The sequence below is a fragment of the Canis lupus genome, chromosome 21 (genome assembly GCF_003254725.2).
Source record: "Canis lupus dingo isolate Sandy chromosome 21, ASM325472v2, whole genome shotgun sequence".
Taxonomy (NCBI): Eukaryota; Metazoa; Chordata; class Mammalia; order Carnivora; family Canidae; genus Canis; species Canis lupus.
This window is the reverse complement of record NC_064263.1, coordinates 39871995-39895683: the sequence shown is the minus strand read 5'-3', so window position 1 is coordinate 39895683 and position 23689 is coordinate 39871995. Positions and strand designations below refer to the sequence as shown.

General features: G+C 34.3%; 1 protein-coding gene across 7 annotated transcripts in view; it reads left to right on the top strand.

The window, feature by feature from the left end:
- Positions 1–23689, top strand: part of SOX6 (SRY-box transcription factor 6) — a 665863-nt gene that overhangs the window by 23184 nt on the left and 618990 nt on the right. For 6 of the 7 annotated variants that reach the window (XM_035703772.2, XM_035703769.2, XM_035703770.2 and 3 more), the window contains exons 1-2: positions 10369–10446; positions 11921–12080. The exons of the other annotated variant lie outside the window; for it this stretch is intronic. The gene's annotated coding sequence lies outside the window, so the exon portion shown is untranslated. Of the gene's footprint in view, positions 1–10368; positions 10447–11920; positions 12081–23689 lie in introns of those variants that run through there. 7 annotated transcript variants of the gene reach the window in all.

Here is a 23689-nt window from a genome sequence, read left to right as displayed (position 1 = left end):
CATGTGCCTAGTAAGTATTTATAGAATGAATGAATGAAGGGAGCCAGTGTAGTGGGCACTCTTGTTTACTTTCATGCTTTTTACTATGAGTACAGGGTGGCTAAGGTAAGTGGAGTTCGATCTTGAGGGGAATGAGAAAGTCAAAGAAAACCAGGATAAGACAAGAGAGAATCCAAATGGAGAAAAGAAAATTAAACCCAGTTATTGAAGAGCAAATATTCAAAATTCATTGACTTTTCATGTAGAAAGTGACTCACAATAAGAAGTCATTTGAGAAGAGTAAGATCAACAAGTCAGAAAGGAAAAACTAAAAGAGAAGCTACAGTGAAAAAATAACCCCATCTATTTATTTATTTTGATTACATTTTTATCAGGCGCCTACTCTGTAAGGAACAGCATTAGGCATTAGGCACTGAGCATACTTTGCCTTCAAGGAGCTTAAGTCTAGGAGAAGGATAAAAACATACATTAGTAATAAGGAAGAAAAAATAAGAGGCAAAAGAAAAGTATAAGCAAAATTCTTGAGAGTTCAAGCTAGTCACAAAAGACTACATATTGTATAATTCCATTTATATGAATGTCCAGAATAGGCAAATCTGTAGAGACTAAAATTAGATCAGTGGTTGCTTAGGGAATGGGGCAAGTAGGAGCAAATGGGGAGTGATTGCTAATAGGTATGTTTTTTTTTTTTAAGGGGTGATAAATCTGTTTTAAAACTGATTCTGGGGATGGCTGTATATCTCTGAATATACTAAACACTGACTTTAGCATTTTAAATGGGTGAATTGTGTGATGTGTGAATTATATCTCTGTAAAACTGTTACATGAATGTTTTCAAAGAATTCAATGAGAGTTCTGGAAAGCTATGGTCAGAAGGAGTGAAGAAGGGGGGATTAGAGGAGATTTTGAGATGAGGGAAGATGTAAATGAAAAAACCATGGGTTATGAGGTGGCAGGTAAGTGGGACAATTTAGGGGTGCTTAAGCAGGATTTTCCTTTCTTACTTTTGAATAGGAAATTTCTGAGAATGAGAGAGATAAATTATTAGGACTGGCAATAAGAAGACATCAAGTGCTTAAAGGAAGAGTGAAAAATGTATAGAGAAATTTCACTTTGGAGATAATCCTCTGTGTGGGTGAATGAAAGAGAAAGGGGGTGAGAGCTAAAAACTAGAGCACAAATAGAAAAATGCATGTGTCATAGTACAGGAGGTGAGGGAAAAAGAAAAATAAGTGTAAGAGAATTTAGCTAGAAGAGAACGACAGGAATGGAAGAGGTAAGTGGGAAGAGAAAGTGATGTTAACGACCTATTCCTTTGTTTTCAGTTGTTCAGGCACTCATGATGGTCCCTTTTCTGATTCTTTTTCTTCTGTCAGCAACCCTATCCTTTCAGATACCCAGTCCTTTCCTATTGGTTATTCTGAAATCTGAGCAACTCATTTACTCTTAAGAGGTAAGGATGTCAGGCTATTCCTACTTTCAAGATCTTTTATTTTTTAAAGAGGACTATAAGGAGAAGGCAGTGTTTAACACAAAGATATTAATGATGGAATTTAGACATCTGATTAGAAAGCTTGACTTTTTCCTTAAAGAGGTAGAAGGGAATGTTTTTATCATACAATATAAACAAATGCCTATTTACGAATATGAGCAGAAGTGATGGAAATCTGGATGATCTCTAGTGTCTTTCATATTGCTTCATGTCAAAGAGATTTTTTGCTATTAAGTAATGTTTCAATGTTTTTAAAAGTTGCTAAGAGCGGGTTCCCTGGGTGGCTCAGCAGTTGAGCGCCTGCCTTCAGCCCAGGGTGTGATCCTGGGGACCTGGGATCGAGTCCCTCGTTGGGCTCCCTGCATGGAGCCTGCTTCTCCCTCTGCCTGTGTCTCTGCCTCTCTCTCTCTCTCTCTCTCTCTCTCTATCATGAATAAATAAAATCTAAAAAATAAAAATAAAAAATAAAAAAAAATAAAAGTTGCCAAGAGAGTATTTGAATATTCTCACCGGAAAATTCTTTAAATCTTTACCTTCCAAAAAATTCCCTATGATTTTGCACCCTAGTTTAATTATCCAGAAGAATTGAGTCCTGAACTATGTTATATAAAGTCCACTTTTAAATTTGGGAGAACCCAATCTAGATTAATGGGAAGTGAGAATTTGGGTATTTTGTAGGAAACTCAAGGTAAATATAATGTTCTACTCAATTCTTAGCTGTGTAGCTGAGGAACTTCACTAGACTTTTATTCATTCAACAAATTATTTATTGAATACCTACTGTATGCCTTGTCCTGTGCTAAGAGTCTCAGTTTCTTCACTTTAATACAAGCCTAATAATACGTTTTGCAGGATTATTGTGGTGGTTATGTAAAATCTACCAAAGTGCTTGATACAATGATGTTTAATAAATGGTTACTTTTTTTTTTTTTTAAGGTTGCTATTGCTTGCTTAGCTTATCACTCTACTACGCATTTGGTCTTTTATATTTATTTGCCTTACAATTAACAAAAAAATGTAAATGGGAGAGTAGGGACCATGTCTTATTTATTATAGTACTTTGCAAATAGTAGATTTCCACATACTTCCAGAAAGAAAACCCATTATAATTCCTGAAGCAAAGTAAATTATTTTCAACTAAAGAGGTAGAGAAGATAATTTTAGCCAAATTGACTATAACATTTGGGTTCAGGCTTCTTGGCAATCCAGAATAAATGAAAATCATAGTACTGTTAGCCAATAAAAAAGGAAGTATACTTATTTCTTAAATAATACAAACTTTTATCTCACGTTCAATTCTAAGAGGAATTTGATGTTTATGTAACTGATTCTGAGTGCATTTGCAACTGACAGTGCCTTCAATAGCAGATTAGATTTGATAGTTTGACAATAGGAACTGTTCAAAGGTGAGAGATCAAGTTGGAGATTGTATAATTGGTAAGAAAAGTTAGGTCATTTCATTGAGCTTTATTCATTTATTTGACAAGTATTTATTGAATACTTGCTGGTAAGAGAAAAATAGAAGAAATATACGTGTATTAAAGCGATCTGCAAGGTGTATTAAAGTGATACTGTTGAGAGAAATAAAAATTTTCTGTGTTGTAACTCACAAGTGATGTTCCATGGGTAAACTTTTAAAACATAAGGTATCAGTTTAAGCATGTTGTAAAAAAGATGAAATAAATAAACACAAAATAAAATTTTTAAGTTAGTTTGTTTTTGATGGGGAGGGAAATAAAAGCCAAAGATAAATCATTTATTTTATAGCACTCAAGCTTTCCATTAGCATTCCCCTCTACTTTCCAGATTATATTTCTAGTTTATATTATTATGAAACACTTTGAGAAACTCAAAAGTGACAAAGGTCTTTGTAATTTAAATAAGTCTTTGTAATTAAAAATTCCTCTGGACTAGAACTTGGCACTGAGGTCTCTTTTTATCTTGAATAGTCTTTTTCATAAAAAATATTCACCAGCCATTTTTTTAATCAAATGAAAATTTAAAAGAATGCTTCTGGCAGTCATGAGACATTATACATTCATAAAAATAATAAAATGTTTTCATTACCAGGTGTTCTGAGAATTTTACATTAACCAATTTACAAGTGTAATTTGATCATTTACCATTAGCATATGAAATATTTTGTGATACCCTCATGGTCATTAATCCATATTTGTGAACTGTATATTTTCCATGTATTGTATCACACTGATTAGTGTGATTTGATCATGTAGTAAAACACATTCAATGCACATATTATGTAACTTATTAAAGTTCAAACATATGTACATTTTTAATGCTGCAGGAAAATAGATTCAAATCTGATGCCACTTATGACCTTATAATAATTGTTTTATTTATTATTTGCTAAATGTTCAAGGGAAAACTATCCCTTAAAGAGGTGCGTGGAGAAGAATTTTATATATATGTTTATTGCATAGGTAGTTTCTTTGACATGGACTATTTCAGTTGAGATGTAAAATACAATATTCAGGATTTTTTTCCTTGTTCATAAAATATTACAGTACAACACAGGCTTTCTGAAGGTGTCTGGGACATCAAACACCTTTAGAAGATTGGGACTCAGGAAAACAAGAAGGCTGGCCAGTGGGTTTGGAATAGGGAACCTTCCAAATTCTCCATGCCCAGGGGGAATAAAGGATACTAATGGAAAAAAAAGTGACTGAACTTCAGAGCTAGCCAGTGTCCTTGGATGGGAAAAAGGTCTGTAAGAGGAAGGTTCTGATGTTTGTAAAAGTGCCTTCCAGTGGTCTGACTCAGGAAATCATATGTAGTAAACTAATTTAACAATTTATATAGTCATTGCGTTTTCCCCAAGCAGTGTCTTTATTTCTTGCGAGCACACAAACACATGCTTTTATTTCATAGAAGGGTTAAAACAATTCAGAGAAGTTACCTCTTCTAATAAAGACCAGCGTAGCATTTAAAAAAATACACAGAAACTTTCCTATAAAGTCTTAGATGAGAAGGGTTCAGGAGTTTGAGTATATATAGCGGCTAGCAAAATTGCATGAATATTAGTGTATATAATTGATACGGTGTATATAATTAATAGTGTGTATAAATGAGATAATATCAGTTTAGGCTTTTGTTAGTTTGTAAATCATTTTTGAATCATCTCAAATTATTAATAAAATATTTCCTTCGGGTTTCAAAAATACTTTAAAGTAATTAAATAACGTTATTTAAATATTTACATTTAGACTAACTCCAGAAACCAGATAATGAATTGTGTTTAGAAAACTTTCCACTGAGACACCTGGGTGGCTCAGCGGTTAAGCGTCTACCTTCGGCCTGCGGTGTGATTCTAGGGTCCACGGATGGAGTCCCAGGTTGGGCTCCCCAAGCAGGGAGCCTGCTTCTCCCTCTGCCTGTGTCTCTGCCTCTCTCTCTGTGTCTGTCATGAATGAATAAATACAAATCTTAAAAAAAAAGAAAACTTTCAACCAATATCTTTCTTTTCCCACACATAGTATTTGATCTTAGGTTAGGTAGAATGGCATGCTCATGTTATTGAATGTTAATGCGTTACTTTGTTTTCCTGAGCCAGATTTCTGAGGTTTTCAGAAGCCATAAAATCCTTGTTAAAATCAGAGTAACCCTGGGTGGCACAGCGGTTTAGCGCCTGCCTTTGGCCCAGGGCCAGATCCTGGAAACCCAGGATCGAATCCCACATCGGGCTCCTGGTGCATGGAACCTGCTTCTCCCTCTGCCTATATCTCTGCCTCTCTCTTTCTCTCTCTCTCTCTGTGTGACTATCATAAATAAAAATAAATAAAAATTAAAAAAAAAGAAAAAATCTTACTAAAAAAAAAATAAAAAAATAAAATCAGAGTAAAAGTCAATAATAGGGGAAACAAGTGTATATCACATTTGAAAAGGTTATTCTCTGTTTATAATGTAGGAAGTGATACAGAGTGTGACATAGTTTAAAGTATACTGGAATTAATAATAGGAGACCTAGGTTTTAGTCCTTGATCTGCATTAGGGGAAGCAACTCACCAGGTCTCAGTGTTAGTTGTTTTTTTTTTGATTAATCATTAACAATGATTAATGTTTTTAAAGTGAACTTGCTTTGTTTTATCGTTGTTTTAAAAGCTATGTTTTTAAAGTAAACTTCAACAGTAAAGCCTATAGCATATTAAGTATATAATTGAAAGTAAATCATAGTATACAGAATTAGAAAGCTCACAAGCAAGTTTATCAAATAATCAAAGTATATCTCAAGGAAAGTGAAACATCTAGGTATGTGCTACCTGATATGCTTGCCACTGAACACATGTGACTATTTAAATTTAGATTTAAATTAGTAAACATTAAACAAAAATCAACATTTAGTTTTATAGTTTTACTTAGCCACGTTTTAAATTTTCAGTAGTCACGTGTAGCTAGTGACCTGACCGAGAACATTTCCATCAAGGCAGAAAGTTCTATTGTATAGCACTGACCTAGGTGCTCAGTCAAATGATCTTGATTTCTGTAGTAGTCACAGGAGCATTATAGGTATAACCTATAATTCAGATACTTACCAGGTACCATTCTATCATAGGCACATAGGTTGATACCTACTTGGGCCAGATGGATTGGTTTTGGACTTGGGGCTAATGCTGCTTGTCTAGAGAACCTCCAATATTTATTAGTCTGGGGGAAATCCCTTTCTTTCTCCTAGGCTAAGGAAGGCTGTGGACTAGAACTGAGAAATTCAGATCAAATTAGACTTCCTTTTGGGAAGCATATATGTAATAAATATATTCATGTATGTATTTTATTATATTTTTAAGTTTATGCATACTTCTACCTTCTAATAATGGTTTAGGACAATTTCTCCTTGGAAAATTTTTCTATTATTTTCCCCAAAGTTACTCATTCAGATCTATTCAAAATATATTTATTAAACACCAATGCCCAGCTAGATAGAAAAACTAGGAAATATTCAGATCTTTGAAGAACAATTCCTGCCATTAAGGAGTTTGTAATAGGAAAGGGGAAAAATATTTTTACATGAAAAGTTTAAAAATGCAGGATAAGCTGGGTTAAATGTGTAATAAATGGTATAGCACCATATTTACTATAGAAGGAGAGCTCTGTGAGCTTGAGTGATTGAAGAAGTTAAGAAAGAGACTTGAATTGAGATTGAGTATGTTAGGAAGAACTTTCAGCAGAAAAGAGCCACAGATCATATGTAAGAATCAGCAAGGTATGTTAGATACTACATTGAGCTTAGATTGTCTGTGGTAACAAATAGCACACACAGTCATACATTCCTCTGAAGTCTAGTCTTCCTCTTTTGCCTCCTTTTCTCGACCACCTTTGAATCCTCCCTTTTCCTTACTACCCTTAGCTAATTAATCAGTGTATTCTATAGAGTCTTTCTTTCTAGGGGGTTACGAATCATTGCCTTTATTTCTAAAAATTTCTTATGTCTCAAGCACACTTATTTTTCATGTAACAGTCTAAGTCCTGGTCGGTTGGTCGTGGTCAGTGAGTGGCTCTCTTTCATATAGTGATTCAGGAGTGCAGGCTCTTTTGTGGCTCAACAGTCTCTTAAATCAGGCAGGAGAGTGTGTAATTAAAGTCTTATATTTACCACTTCTGCTTACATTTCATTGGCTAGAATTCAGTTACATATTCCAAACAATGAAGGAGACTAGGAAGTGTATTCTAACTGTGCTCAGGAAGGAGAAGATATTTGGTGATCATCTAGCAGCCTTAGCCACATGCAGGAAGCCGATAAATCTGGTTTAGCTAATAATACGGAAGGTTAGTATGGGAAAGCAATGAGAAATAAGATTGGAAATTTAGCATAGGGTCATATTGTGGGAAATTTTGACTGATAGTCTAAGTATTATGAACTTTATTTTGTAATCATTTGGATCTTTTTGTACAAAAGAAAGAGGTGAAAATGGCGTTTTATAAGCATTAGTCCAGTATACAGAATGCGTTGGAAGAAGAAAGATTTTTAAGAGAAAAGGTAATCCAGGTTTGAGATGACAGGGTCTTGGCCTAAGGCAGTAGGAGTGGAAATGAAAACATTGATTTATAACCCACTAGAAAGAAACTATAAAATATAATGATTGATTAGTTTGGGTCCTATGAAGAGGGAGGAATTAAAATGGTGGGGAGAAGGGAGAGAAATTTTCTTTCTGCTCTAAATATTCAAAGGAGTTTATGTGTATGTGGAATTTGCCTTATTATTTCTGATTTACCTTAAAGAATTCATTTTCAGTCTTTTAGAGTGCTTAAGAATCTCCTAGAGCATATGTTAAAGGGGGGAGATTCTGGGCCTTCCAGAGATTCTGATTTAGCGGTGTGTATTTTTATAAGCAAGCTGAATGATTATGAAGCAGGTGGTCTACAGACTACACTTTGAAAAACATTGCCTTAAAGATATTGGCTCATGGTAAGTGATGCTTTACTTTTTTTATAGTGAATGTTTGGAAATTACTTACTCTTATTTTTTTAAAAGATTTTTTATTTATTCATTCATGAGAAACACACACACACACACACACACACACACACACAGAGGCAGAGACACAGGCAGAGGGAGAAGCAGGCTCCATGCAGGGAGCCCGACGTGGGACTCGATTCTGGGTCTCCAGGATCACACCCTGGGCTGAAGGCGGCGCTAAACAGCTGAGCCACCAGGGCTGCCCTTACTTACTCTTATAGGCTGATAAAAGATACTTGCGTCTTTAGGTTCTGAGTAGAATGATCGGAACCATTCTTAACAGTGTGTTTTCCTTATTGTCTCAGTACTTTTGGAACATTCAGCTTTGTCTCCACTTCTTTCCGTTCCCTGAAATGCTGGTATCAAGAATCAGAAGTATTTCCTATCCTGTCCTAAATTAGCCCAAGTGATTCCCTAGCCAGAGAAATAGAAATAACAATCTGCTCACTCTGTTTTCAAAAGTGTACTTTTTTGTGTATGGCATTGGTATTAGGGTGGTATCTGAATTTTGTGGGATTGCTGTGATGCACACACACCTCTGAATATCTCAATCAGAAAGGAGAGGAGTGCCAATTCTTCCCCTTCCCAACATGTGTGATTCCATCTTCATTCTTCAAGTGCAGTGTATATGTGTAGAAAATGTCTGTAAAGATATATAGCCAACTTTTAACAGCAGCATTCAGAGGTAGAATTGGGAGGTGAAAGAAAGAAATGGGGCTTTTCTTTTTATAGTTTATATTTTTCTCTATTATTTTTAAAAATCATGAATATATGTTAAGTTTAAGAATGTGTCTTTTCCTTTTCATCCTAGATTAAATAGATGTAATAGTAATAATAGCTACCACTTATTAAGTGCCTTCTTTCTACCAGCCCTTCACTTTATTTAACATTCACAAGAATCCTGAAAGGTAAGTATTAACATTCCCATTTTACATAGGAAACAGGGATTCAGAGAGTAAAACGTGCCTAAGGGCATATGACTATTAGGTGGCAGAGCAAAGAACTAAATCCAGGTTTCTCTGATTCAAGTTCATGTTTTTTATGACTACATTACAAAGACCTTGTTCACCCGAATTCCTTTGGATGGCTGGAACCTGTGTGTATGAATGATAATGGTTTTTTAGTCCTTCAAGAATCTTTTAGTAATTAAGAAGACCAGCTATTAAAAATAAAATAATCAGTGGAAATAAGAAGCAAAGAAAATTCCATGGAGTGTCCTGGGACTGGAGTTAAGTTAGTCTGGTCTTTTGGTCACCAGATATTTATTGTGAGTCACTTTGTATGGAACTTTTTACTTGGCCTCTGAACACCTCACTTGTTAAATACTGGCAGGAAACCATTCCATTCAGAGGAAAAGGCTTTAAATAAAGGACTACCTTCAAAGATGTGGGCAGAGTTAAGAAAACCAACAAGAAGGAGGAAGCCATTACCACCCTCAGGCCTGAGGGGACAAAAGGATGGGGTTGGCAGCCCTGGAGGAGGGCCTACTGGACAGGAGCCTTTGTTCATTATGCAACTGCTACTAGCTCTAAGACCCCAAAAGAGGCTGAGAGTAGAGAAGAAATACTCTTTTCTTTCTTCCTTGCCACTCTTCTGCAGGTGCTTCCCCTTGGCTAAATACAAACAGAAGCCATCTGATAATGAGCCCAGGTGATGTAATCTGAGGTTTTAGCCACTCAGGGCTCTACGTGGAGGAGTCTGGCGGTGGGGCAGAGCAAATGGAGAATAAGCAGTATATCCCTTCATTGCTTTCCTCTTGTTTCAAGATAAAGACAAAATTCTTCACATGGCCTATAATGCCTTAATATTGTTTGACCTCTGGTGACTTCGTTTTTTTGTTTTTTGTTTTTTTAAGATTTTATTTATTCATGAGAGAGAGAGAGAGAGAGAGAGAGAGGCAGAGAGACACAGGCAGAGGGAGAAGCAGGCTCCACGCAGGAAGCCCGATGTGGGACTCCATCCCAGGACTCCAGGACCATGCCCTGGGCCGAAGGCAGGTGCCAAACCACTGAGCCACCCAGGGATCCCCATCTCTGGTGACTTCTTAAGCATTTTTTCATTCTATCCACTCTGATTTTCTTTGTTATATCAATCCTTTGTTCTTGCCATGTATTCATCTTCTACAAATGCCTGTTCACATGCCCTTTTCTTAGATACTTCCTTCTCTTTCCTCCCCTTTCCCCTAATTAGTGTTTACATATCTCTCAGTTCTTAATTCAAAAGTTACTTCCTTGGGGAAGTCAGATTTCTCTGACCCGATAAAATTTCTTTTTTTGTAAGCTTTTTTAGTGGAGTATAATTTTTCTTTATATTGTGCATTATAGTAGCAATTTACATTTACTACATTTATCTGATTGTGTTTACATTTTTCTGATTTTTTCATTAATGGATTTCTTCATGCTAGATCAAAAGCTCCCTGAAAGAACTGAGTCTGAATTTTGCATACCAGCATAGTTCCAGTGTCCACAATGTTTGGCACTAAGTAGGTACTTAATAATATTTGCAAGAACAAATGTAAATAAAAGATGAATAGAAGCCTCCAAAGGATTCACATTCTATTCGACGAAGATAATATGTGCATAAGTATAACAATATAACAGCAAATACAGAGCAGCAATTATAGCAGTTAAGGCAAGATCTCAAAGATTCCACAAATGTTCTGCACTGGAGGTTATTTGTATGTGTCTTATTATCATGTCCCTTGCTTGTAGTCTAACAAAAATTCTCATACAAATGTACTTAACACAGCACCTAGTATGGTGTTACTTGTACATAGTGGTCATTCATTAACTATTTAATTAGTGAATGTAGACAAATTATGAACCATATAGTAGGCTTGAGAATTAGTGTGCATAAGAATCATCTGAGCAGAATCACTTACTTAAAATATAGACTCCACTCATCTATTGGTGGGCTCTAGGGTTGCCTCTATATCTTGGCTATTGTAAATAATGCTTTGATAAACAGAGATACATATATCTTTTTAAATTTGTGTTTTTATTTTCTTTGGGTAAATACCCAGTAGTGGAATTACTAGATCTTATGGTAATTATATTTTTAATTTTTTGAGGAACCTCCATACTGTTTTCCACAGTGACTGTACCAATTTGCATTCTATACCTGAAACTAATATAACACTGCATGTTAATTATACTTCAATTTTAAAAAAGGAAAAAATAAAATAATAGACTCCACTCCATAGATACTTGTTTCAGTAGAACTTAAGTAAAGTCTGAATATCTGCATTCTAAATAAGTACCCCAATTAATTATGATGCAGGTGATTCGAGGACTACATTTTGAGAAATACTGGACCATAAGCTCCTTGGTGGCAGCATGATATTCTGGTTAAACATGGGCTTGGGAGTCAGAGACTCCTGGGTTTGAGTCTTGGCTCTTATACTAACTAGCTATTATTTTAAACTCTCTAGATTTCAGTTTTTGGCTATAATATAGGCTATGATAGCACCTACTTCCTAAGACTATTATGGAGATCAAAATAAATGAGAATGTATTTGTAAAACATTTACCACAGTGCCTGTCATATAAATGTTCAATAAGTGGTAGAATTGGTTTTAATAATCAACATTTAGCCTAATGCCTAGAACATAATTGATGTTCAGTGAATGTTTGACAAGTGAATAGAGTATAGTTATAAGATTATCACATTTATAGCTAGAAGGTCATTTAAAATCATCTAATCCAATATCCTCATGTTATATATTGGGAAATCCAAAGCTTACACAGTTTAGATGACTCATTCAAGGTTACATATCTAATGATATAATTAGTGGCAGAGCTGAGATCAGAACTAAAGGATGAAAGAAAAGATCTGATCATTACTATTTGTCTAGTATTTATGGTTGGAGTTACATTTAGATTGTAAATAGGTAGACTGACATATGTTTCTGTTCATAATCAATGATGCCTTCCGAATGTTTCTTTTTTTAAAAAAAGTAGGCTCCACGCCCAGCATGGAGCCCAACACGGGGCTCAAACTCATGACCCTGAGATCAAGACCTGAGCTGAGATCAAGAGTTGGAGGAGATCAACCAACTGAGCCATCCTGGGCCCCCCCAAATGTTTCTTAAATATTAAAACAACAAACAGAAAACTAGTAAGTAAAACTAAATTACTGCGTAGCTGTTGTTGGATTCTATTTTCTTTCTAAATATTACCTCAGAGACTACACTATTTCCCGAATAGAATACAGATGTCACTTGTGGGCTTAGAGCAGTAGAGCCATAAGCTACTTGAAGAGCTAAGTTTATCTCTTGCCTTTGGGCAATAATGGTGTCCTAATATTTCCTGTCTCTTTCTGAAGCTCTTATAATAGTTAAATATTAAATTGCTATGAAATATTTGCAACAGATATGATAAATGAAGGGTTAGGATACTTATTTTGAAAATCATACTAATCTGGGTAAAGATGAATTAGAAGGATTATACACACAACTAATACTATATATGGTAAATTAAAATGAAAAACTGGTCATTCTCACCAGCAATTAAATTGCTGTAAAGATAAACAGTAATGAAACACTATTTGTTGAGTCTCTGTTTTTTAGTAGCAGTAATGCTGTCCTGGGTATGGTAAGATGGAGATACTCTTGAACTATTAGTGGGAATCAGAATTGATACCACCTTTATGGAAAGAGATTACTTTATTATTATTATTTATACAATTTGACCTAGTATGATCTCACTTCTAGGAAAGGAACTTAAAATCCTAGCCAGAGGTAACATCAAAGATTTGTGTATAATAATGCTCATAATAGCATTATTATTATAGGAAAAGAGAAAAACATTCTAAATGTCCAATGGTAAGGGATTAGTTACAAGAATGAACCATAGGAAAATGCTAATATTTCACAGTTATTGACATAGAAAAACATTAATTTTATATGATACAATGGTTTATTTTATGTAGCTATATAATAGAGTTTATAAAGACTGTAATAAAGTGGAAAATGTTCACTGTATCAAGTAGACTGTAAAGTAGAATACAAAAAAAAAAGTAGAATACAAAACTTTGTAAACAGGATAGTGTTAATTTTGTAAAAGAAGAAAGAATGCAAGTATAAGTATGTATATATCTAATAATATGGAGAAAATATTATTTACCAAATGCCTTTTGGGGAGAATCTTGTACTTATTTAGAGAGAATACCTTAATAAACTACTTGAAGTAAGGTTTAAGACTCCAAGCTGGATATTCAATTTCAGAAGTTGGTAAATTGTTCTCTATTTTATTGATCTCCATGATGAATTTATGTATGTGAGTTTGAATGTAAAGGCTAGAGAAGAGCTCTACAGGGAGGAGAGAGTGGTAACAGAGCTAGGAAGGGGGAGCTAACTTAGCAGGTTGGGGCTGGCTGCATTGAGCAGGAGTTTAGGAGAATAAAAATATCTAAGGCAGATTCTAAATTTGTTGGCTGTGGAGACAGCCCACTAAAAAATCTTCAGTGAAGTCTAATTGCTTACTAAAGCCTTTTTTCTTTACTCCTTTCTATCCCCCCCCCTTTTTTATTTTGAGAGAGAGAGAATTTACAGAGAGAAATAAATGGGGGAAATAGTCTCTAGGATTTTGGAGCCAGCTAATAAGGGAGTAGATGTATCTGGCTTACAAATGGCATAAAAAAACTAGAGAGGTGTAATCTAAAACATTACTAATGGTTATCTTGGGTGATGGTATTTTGTTTTGTTTTTTTCTTCTTCTGTTTTATGTTTTGTTTTTAAAGTTTTTATTTAAATTCCAGTTAGTTAGCATACAATGTAATATTAGTTTCAGGTGTACCATATAGTGACTTACCACTTCCATATAACACCTTATCATAAATACACTCCCTATTACCTATTTATACATGTTTTATTTATTTGTTTTTATTTTTAAAAAGATTTTATTTATTTATTTGACAGCACAAGAGAATACTAGCAGGGGGAGGAGCAGAGGGAGAGGAAGACGCAGGCTCCCCACTGAGCAGGGAGCCCCCAGTGGGCTTGATCCCAGAACCCTGGGATGATGACCTGAGCAGAAGGCAGACACTTAACCAACTAAGATACTCAGGCACCCCCCTCTGTTTTATTTCTTAAATTTATTACTTTTGTAACCATATATATATATATAGCTCAGATCAAGAATAAAGTGGTCTGTTTTCTTCATGTTTTACTTTAGTTGCCTCTATCTTGACTATCAGTGAATTCTCATTAACACAACAGGAAATTTCTCTTTCTAATGTCCCTACTTCCTTTTATAAAAGTCCTAAGACACACATGACCACACATTTTTAGTTTCTCCCTTGCTTTCTATCTTAACCTCTTTTTCTTTCTTTTTGCTACCTATCTCCCCTGCCCGATGAACTTGACATAGCTTGCAAAACCAGTTCTGTGATGCTATTCTGATGGCTGTTAGGATTGCGCCAACTAATTCCAAACAGGAGCATGAAAACAGGAATGACCCTCAATCTTGAGTTTTAGTTAAAATAAAAACAAGCAAACAACAAAAAAACCCTGTTTCCTAAGCCAAAACTGCAAGGACCCATACTTTCCATATCCTGTAAAAATTTTGACCCTGAAGGAGTCAGTTGATCTTCAGGTGTTACCTGATGTACAGCAGCCAAATAAAACAAAATAAAACCTTTAAAAAATATATATATATATATTTTAAAGGTTTTATTTAATATATATATATATACTATATATAGTATATATATATAATATCATGTATCATATCATATATCATATATAAATATATATCACAGATAAAAATAATTTGTTTATACATATAGTGTGTATATTTATAAATAATTTATATATATATAAATTATTTATTTGTTTGTTTGTATTAAGTAAGTCCCATGCCCAGTGTGGAGCCCAATATGGGGCTTGAACTCATGGTTGGGCTGGCTGAGAGGGGCACCCAAAATGGTGGACATCTCAAATTGGGTCAGAATGGCTAAGGCAGCGTGACCGCCACTCATCTCTAGTAAATCGAAACCTAGAGAGGAAAACAAAACTTTCCATCCGGGACTTTCCAGCCAGGGACCACCCCCCTTCATCTGTACTACCTCCACCCCAGCCAATCACTTAGGGACACGGTGTTCCCTTGCCTAATTTGGCGAGGGACCCCCCCGGATCCAGACTGGAACCAATAAGGCTTAAAAACTCGGGCCACCTCTCCAAGTCACGGAACCTCGCCAGGGAGCGCCCCCCATTAAAGCACTCTCGGACCTACTGCCTGGCTCTGCCGTTTTTTTTTTATTTCTCTGTCGTTCATTTGGAAAAAACCTAACACTCATGACCCTGAGATCAAGACCTGAGCCAAAATCAAGATGCTTAACCAACTGAGCCCACCCAAGCACCCCAAAACCTTAAGCCTATATTTAAGCCACTTTCATTTAAAGACTTTCTTTGACACTGCAAAAATATTTCCTTATTGAAGGCTAACACTTTTTAAGGTGCTATTACATATCCTGTATAATGGCAGGCACTTTGCACATAATAACTCATTTAATCCTCATAGGATTATGAAAATTACTGTTATTCTCATTTTACAAATGAGGTAATGGAGAGTTTTCAGTAACTTTTCCCAGCTAACCAATCTTGGAAGTGGCCAGCAGTGATAATACTTTTACACTCCAATGACAGTGTTTCCCTGTATTGCATGAAAAGCCAAGGAATTAAGCCATGTAATGAGAAGAAGCAGGAAGAGGAAGAGGAGAAGAGGACCAGGAGGAAGACAGGGAAAAGGATGGAGAAGAGGAAGAAAAAGAAGGGAAAGAAGAAGAGGAGAAGAGAGAGGGGAAGGGGAGGAGGAAGAATTATTACCCAAACATGTAATGTGATATTATTTTGAAATATTATAGAAAACTTCCCTTCTTGGCAGTTCTTTTTTTATCTTGCAGCCCTTATGCTATAAAAACTAGACTCCAAGACTGAGATTTTTTTGCCTCAGTGAAGGGAAGCCAGAAAAGACCCCAGCAAGAATGAAGAGCCAAATTCTTTGCTTTGAATTTCAAAACAAGCCCTATAAAGCTGATAAAAGAGATAAAAACCTGGAGAACAGGATTTCAAGCCCTACCAGGCTAAGAGCCCTGGAGATTCAGAGCTTTGAGTTTATACCATAAGCCACAGACTGAGGAATGGTGCATTTTCTAAGCACAAAAAGATAAAAAACACTTATGGAGACAAGAACAACCCTAAAGGGTTAGAAGGAATAATATCCAGTGATCAAATAGGGATGGGTATAGTTCCAATTTTCCCTAGCCAACGTGAAAAATCTCATAATTCACAGGAAACTCAGAAAATGTTTGCCTCAGTAGCAGAGCAAACTTAGTCTTAGACAATATACTGCTTTAGTTCTACCTTGCAAAGCTTAAAAGCAAGACCAAAAGATCAAACTATTTTCAAATGATTTAACTATTATAACAAAGCTCAGGGATATTTATAGGAATACAGAAATATCCAATAGTTGTCAAGGGAAACTTTACAATATCTGACATTCATTAAAAATTTAACAGGGATGGAAAACAGCAGGAAAATACAACCCAAGAAGAGGAGAAAAATAAATCAATTGAAGTTGACTAAAAAATGACACCAATGAATGAATTAGTAGAAAAGAACATTAAAAAGTTCATATGGTATTCCATATGTTTCAAGAAGTTAGAGGAAAGATTGAACAGAGGCATGGAAAATATTTTGAAAAAGACGCAAATCCAACTAGTAGAGATATAAACCATGATGTCTGAGATTTAAAAAAAACACACAGGGTGTGATTAACTATGACATCTGAGATTTTAAAAAAAATACACAGGGTGTGACTACAGTATAGTAGTCATTGCTGAAGAAAAGATTAATGAACTTGATGACAGTGTTAGAAACATTGCAAAATGAAATAGAGAAAAAAGATGGGGAAAAAAATGGAGAATCATTTAGCTGTGGAACAACTTCAAGTAATCTAGTATATGTATAATTGGAGTCCCTGAAAGAGAAGTGGAGAAGGGAAAGAAAAATATTTAAATGAATAATGGCCAATATTTTTTCAAATTTGTTGAAAACTATAAACCCCAAGCACAAGAAACACTTATAATCAAAATTTATTAAAACCAGTGATAGAGAAAAGAAAGCCAGGGAAAAAAAGACATTCTATATAGAGATACAAAGATGGTTTTAGTGAAACCAGACTTCAAATTGGAGATGATGCACATGACAACATGATGGAGCAAAAACTTTAAAGTACTGTAATAATAATGCTGTCAACCGAAAATTATATTCTCAGCAAAAATATCCTTCAAAAAAAAAGCTGTAAGAGACTTTTTCATATACATAGAAGCTGAAAACTCATTACTAGCAGGCATGTACTACAAGAAATGTTGAAGGAATTTTCTTTAGGCAGAAGGAAAATGATAACAGATGGAAATCTGAATATAACAAGAGAAATAGTTACTGTATGAGTTAGTATAAAATCCTTTATTCTTATTATTGAAATCACTTTCAAAGGTAAAAGCAAAAATAAGAACAATGCATTGTGAGATTTATAACATGTAAAATATAACATGAAGGTGGGATGGTACAGGTGAATGGGATAGTACTTGGAAGTAGTCTCATAAGTTAAAATGTACACTATAACTTTAAAATAATGAGCAAAAGAATATAATAATTTTTAGTTAATAAGCCAACATTGAAGATAAAATGGATTCATAAAAGATTCTATTCAGAATAAGTGATGAAATAGGAAAAGGGGAACAAAGAATAAAGGAGACAAAAATAGCAAAATGGTAAATTTAAACCTGATCATATCAATAATCTCATTACATGTAAATGGCACAAGCATTGCAATTAGAAAGAAGAGATTGTCAGATTGGCTAAAAAGGCAAGAGACGACTATATATTGCCTACCAGAAACCAAACTCACTTTAATAGGTTAAAAGTAAAAGGTTGGGAAAAATAAACTATGCTCACATGAGTCAAAAGAAAGCTAGAATTGCTATTTTAATATCAGGCAAAGTAGGTTTCAGAGCAAAGAATATTTTAGGAATAAAGACTGTCAATTCATCAAAAAGACTTAACAATCCTGTTTATACATCTGGCAATGGCTTCAAAATACATAAATAAAATGAAAGTAGCTATGAAAATACACAAGTTAGAGTTGGAGATTTCAACAAGTGTTCTCTCAATAACTGATAGAACAAGAATGTAGGAAATCAGGAATGATATAAAAGTTTTAACAATTCTATCAACCAACTTGACCTAATTGACATTTATAGACTACTATACTCAACAACAGCGGGATAAACACATTGTTTTCAAGTGCACAGGGGATATTTACCAAGATAGCATTATTCTTGACCAGAAAAATAATTCTCAAATTTAAAATGATTCAAATAATGCATATATATTCTCTGCTTACAATGGAATTAACTTAGAAACTAGTAACAGAAAAGACATAAAATCTCATATATTTATTTTTTTTTAAAGATTTTATTTACTTATTCATAGAGACACACACACACAGAGAGGCAGAGACACAGGCAGAGGGAGAAGCAGGCTCCATGCAGGGAGCCCAACGTGGGACTCGACCCTGGGTCTCCAGGATCACACCCCGGGCTGCAGGTGGTGCTAAGCCGCTGCACCACCAGGGCTGCCCAAGATCTCATATATTTAAAAGCTAAGTAACACACTTCTAAAAAACACGAAGGTCAAAAAGAAGGCAGAAGGACAATTTGAATATTTTGTGTGGAATAAAAATTAAAATGCAACATATCAAAATTTGTGGGATGCTGCTCATTTAGTACTTAGGGGGGTAATTTATAAGACTAAAAGTCTTTCTAACAAAACAAGAAAGGTCTAAAATAAATGGCTTCAGCTTTCATCTTAAGAGATAGAGGGATCTCTGGGTGGCGCAGCGGTTTGGCGCCTGCCTTTGGCCCGGGGCGTGATCCTGGAGACCCGGGATCGAATCCCACGTCGGGCTCCCGGTGCATGGAGCCTGCTTCTCCCTCTGCCTGTGTCTCTGCCTCTCTCTCTCTGTGTGACTATCATGAATAAATAAATAATAAAATCTTTAAAAAAAAAAAAGAGATAGAAAAAAAAGAGTAAAATGAATCAAAAGTAAGCATAAAAAAGGAAATAATAAAGATCAGAGCAAAAAATCAAGGAAGTAGAAAACAGAAGAAACAATAAGGAAAAATAATGAGACCAACATTGGTACTTTGAGAAGATTAATAAAATTGATATTTACTTAAAGTGATAAGGAATAAAAGAAAAAAAAGACCCAAATGACATCAACAAATATTCTGAATATATTACAAGGATAATATAGGAATTTCATAAACAATTTTATGCCTATAGATTTGACAGTTTAAAAAAAGTGGGAAACATTTTTTTAAAAAATTCAAACTATAAAAGTTCAATTAAGAAATGAATGACCTTAGTGTTTGTGTATCTATTAAAGTTAGTAAAGAATTTTAGAATTCTTTGTTCTAGTCTGTGAAAAATACTATTTAATTGATAGAGATTGCATTGAATCTGTAGATTGCTTTGGGTGATATGGACATTTTAACAATATTAACTATTCTAATCCATGAGCATGGAATATCTTTCCATTCATTTATTTAATCTTCAATTTCTTTTATCAATATCTTATAGTTTTCAGAGTATAGGTCTTTCACCTCCTTGGTTAAATGTATTTTTAGGTATTTTATTCTTTTTTGATGCAATTGCAAATGGGATCATTTCATTAATGTCTTTTTCTACTAGTCCATTATTAGTGTATAGTGTATATTTTGTATCCTGTTACTTTACTGAATTCATTTATTAGTTTTAATGGTTTTTTGGTAGAGTCCTTAGGGCTTTCTATATAAAGTATTAGAAATACTAAATAATAAAGAATATTATTTCTATAATAATATTTCTATATAAAGTATTTGCATTCTGCAAATAGTGGCAGTTTTACTTCTTCCTTACCAATTTAGATATTTTTATTTCATTTAATTGTCTGATTGTTGTGCCTAGGACTTCCAATACTATGTTGAATAAAAGTGGTGAGAGTGGGCATCCTTGATCTTGGAGAAAAAGCTTTCAGCTTTTCACCCCTGAGTATGTTAGTTGTGGGTCTGTCATATATGGCTTTTAGTATGTTAATGTATGTTTCCTGTAAACCCATTTTGTTGAAAGTTTTTTGTCATTAATGGATGTTGAATTTTGTCACATGATTTTTCTATATTGAGATAAGCGTATGATTTTTTTCTTTATTTTGTTAATGTGGTATATCATATTGATTAATTTGTGGATACTAAACTGCATATTCTTATATCCCTGAAATAAATCCCTCTTGTTCATGGTGAATGATTTTTTAATATATTGTTGGATTTAGTTGGCTAATATTTTGTTGAGGATTTTTGCATCTATATTCATCGGGGATATTAGTCTTTTTTTGTTGTGTCTTTGGTTTTGGTAGGGTAATGCTCACCTTTAAAATGAATTTGGAAGCATTCCTTCCTGTTATATTTTTTGTAATAGTTTGAGAAGGATATGTATTAACTTTTTAAATATTTGGTAGAATTCACCAGTGAAGCCATCTGGTCCTGGACTTTTGTTTGTAGAGAATTTTTTGATTACTGATTCAATTTTATTACTACTAATTGTTATGTTCAGATTTTCTTTTTCTTCTTGATTCAGTTTTGGGAGATTGCATGTATAGGAGTGCTGACAATACTGTACTCCGTCTTTGGCCTCCATCTTTCCATCTTGTTCATGCCTGAACAATGACCTGAGGCTACGTGTTCTAGGCCCCTTAGAGGTTAATGTATGCTCTAACCAGAATGCAGGAAGGTTTGTTCTTATCTTCCTTAATGTGGCAATTTTAGGTAACTAGTAGAGATGACTGGCTCACAGAAGACCCCTTTTAATAACTAGTAGAGATGACAGGTGCATAGAAAGCCCCATTTTTGCTAACTGGTAGGGATCCTCAGGTATACGTACAGTTGGTGCCACTTTAGAAAACTACCCTTTGACCTCACCACAATGCCCCTCAGTCTATAAAAACTGTAGGTAGAGGTCTGGACATGGCAGAGAATAGAGTGGGGATACCTTTGTAGCTGCCTGGATCATTGCCTGCCTGATCCCCCCTGTCAGTAATTTACACTGAATAAAACTCTGTGTATATGGTATGGAGTGGCTTGGGTTGTTTTTCAGTTTCAAAGCACCTTCTCACTTTGGAGTATACTTTACTCTCCCTCTTCTACCTTCTAACAGTATGTTTCTAGGAATTTATTGATTTCTTTTAGGTTGTCCAATTGTTGGCATATAATTTTTTTTATAACTGACTCTTATAATCCTTTGTATTTCTGTGGTCTTGGTTGTAGTTTCTCCTCTTTCATTTCTATTTTATTTATTTGAGTCTTCTCTCTTCTTTCCTTAGTAAGTATGGCTAAAGATTTATCAATTTTGTTTATCTTTTCTTTTTTTTTTTTTTTTTTTTTTTTTTTTTTGTTTATCTTTTCAAAGAACAAGCTTTTAGTTTTATTGATCTTTTCTATTTTTTGGTAGCCTTTATTTCATTTATTTCCACTTTGTTCTTTATTACTTCTTTCCTTCTACTAACTTTGGGCTTTGTTTGTTCTTTTTATTTCATTTACTGTAAGTTTAGGTTATCTATTGGAGATTTTTCTTGTTACTTGAGTTTGACCTATATTGCCAAAAACTTCCCTCTTTTGCTGCATCCCAAGGATTTTGAACCCTTGTGTTTCAATTTTCATATGTCTCATGGTATGTTTTTATTTCCTGTTTGACTTCTTTATTGACTCGTTGGTTGTTTAGTAGCATGTTGATTAGCCTCCATGTGTTTGCATTTTTTCCAGTTTTTTCCCTTGTAATTGATTTCCGTTTCAAACCATTGTAGTTGGAAAAGATGCTTGATATGATTTCAATCTTTGCAATTTATTGAGATTTGCCTTGTGGCTTACCATGTGATCTCTCCTGGAGAATGTTCTATGTATGATTTGTTTTCTTGCTGGCGAGTTTGAGTTTTTTGTATATTTTGGATAACAGTCTTTTGTCAGATGTGTCTTTTACAATTATTTTCTTTGATTTTTGGCTTGTCTTCTCATTTCTTGGCATTGTCTATCACAAAGCAGAAGTTTTCAATTTTAATGAATCCAGCTTATCAACTATTTCTTTTATGGACCACAACCTTGGAATTGTCCGTAAAAACTGAATGTCATCTAAACTAAACTAAAAAGTCATCACCATGCCAAGCTCATCTAGGTTTTCTGCTAAATTACCTCTTAAGATTTTTATAGTTTTGCATTTAGGTATATAATCCATTTGGAGTTAATCTTTTGTGAAGGTGAAATGTCTGTGCCTAGATTCAGTTTTTTTGCATGCAAATGTCTGGGTATTTCAACATCATATGTTGATAAGACTATTTTGTTCCATTATATTGGCTTTTGTCTTTTGTCAAGGTCAACTGACTATATTTATGTGTTTTATTTCTGGGCGCTCTAGTCTGTTCCCTTGATCTATTGTCTTTTTTTTCCCTCAATAATGCACTGTCTTGATTACTATAGCTTTATATAAATCTTGAAGTTGAGTAGTGTCAATTCTCTAAATTTATTCTTCTCCTTCAATATTGTGTTAGCTCCTCTGGGTCTTTTGCCTTTCCCTATAAACCTTAAAATCAGTTCATTTGATTTATATTTTTTTGATATTTTGTTTAACTTATAACTAAGTATTTCATTTTTGGCATGCTAATGTAAGTGGTATTATATTTTAAATTCTACTTGTTCATTGCTAATAAATAGGGAAGTGATTGATTTTCATATATCCCAAAACCTTGCTATAATTGCTTATTAGTTCCAGGAGGTTTTTTTTCCCCATTTTTTTTCCAGATTTCCTTTCACGATCAGGTCATCTGAGAAGACAGTTTTATTTCTTCCTTTTCAGTCTGTATTTTTTCTTCTTTTCTTGTCTTATTGCATTACCTACGACTTCCAATATGATGCTGAAAAGAGGTGATTAAAAGAAATATCCTTTCCATGTTCTTGATCTTACTGGGAAAACTTCTAGTTTATCACCATGAAGTATGATGTTATCTGTTTTTTAAAAAAAATTTTGGTAGATATTCCTTATCAAGTTGAGGAAATTCCCTTGTATTTCTAGTTTACTGAGAATTCTTTAAGTCATGAATAGGTGTTGGATTTTGTTAAATGCTCTTTTGCATCTATTTATGTGATCACGTAGTTTTTCTTTTTCCTGTTGATGTGATGGATTACATTAATTGATTTATGAGTGTTCAAACATCTTTACATGCCTGGGATAAATCCTACCTGGTCATGGTGTATAATTCCTTACATATGGTTGGATTCATTGTGGTAATATTTGTTGAGGATTTTTGTATCTATGTTCATGAGATATCTTGGTCAGTAGTCTTCTTGTATTGTCTTTATTTGGTTTTGATATTAAGATAATGGTGGCTTTATAAAATTAGTTAGGAGTTAGTCCCTCTACTTCTATCCTCAAGATATTATAGAGAGCTGGTATAATTTCTTCCTGAATTTTTTGGTAGAGTTCACCAGTGAACCTGTCTGGGGCTGGTGCTTTCTGTTTTGGAAGGTTATTGATTAATCATTGATTCGATTTCTTTTTTTCTTTCTTTCTTTCTTTCTTTCTTTCTTTCTTTCTTTCTTTCTTTCTTTCTTTCTTTCTTTCTTAAGATTTTGTTTATTTA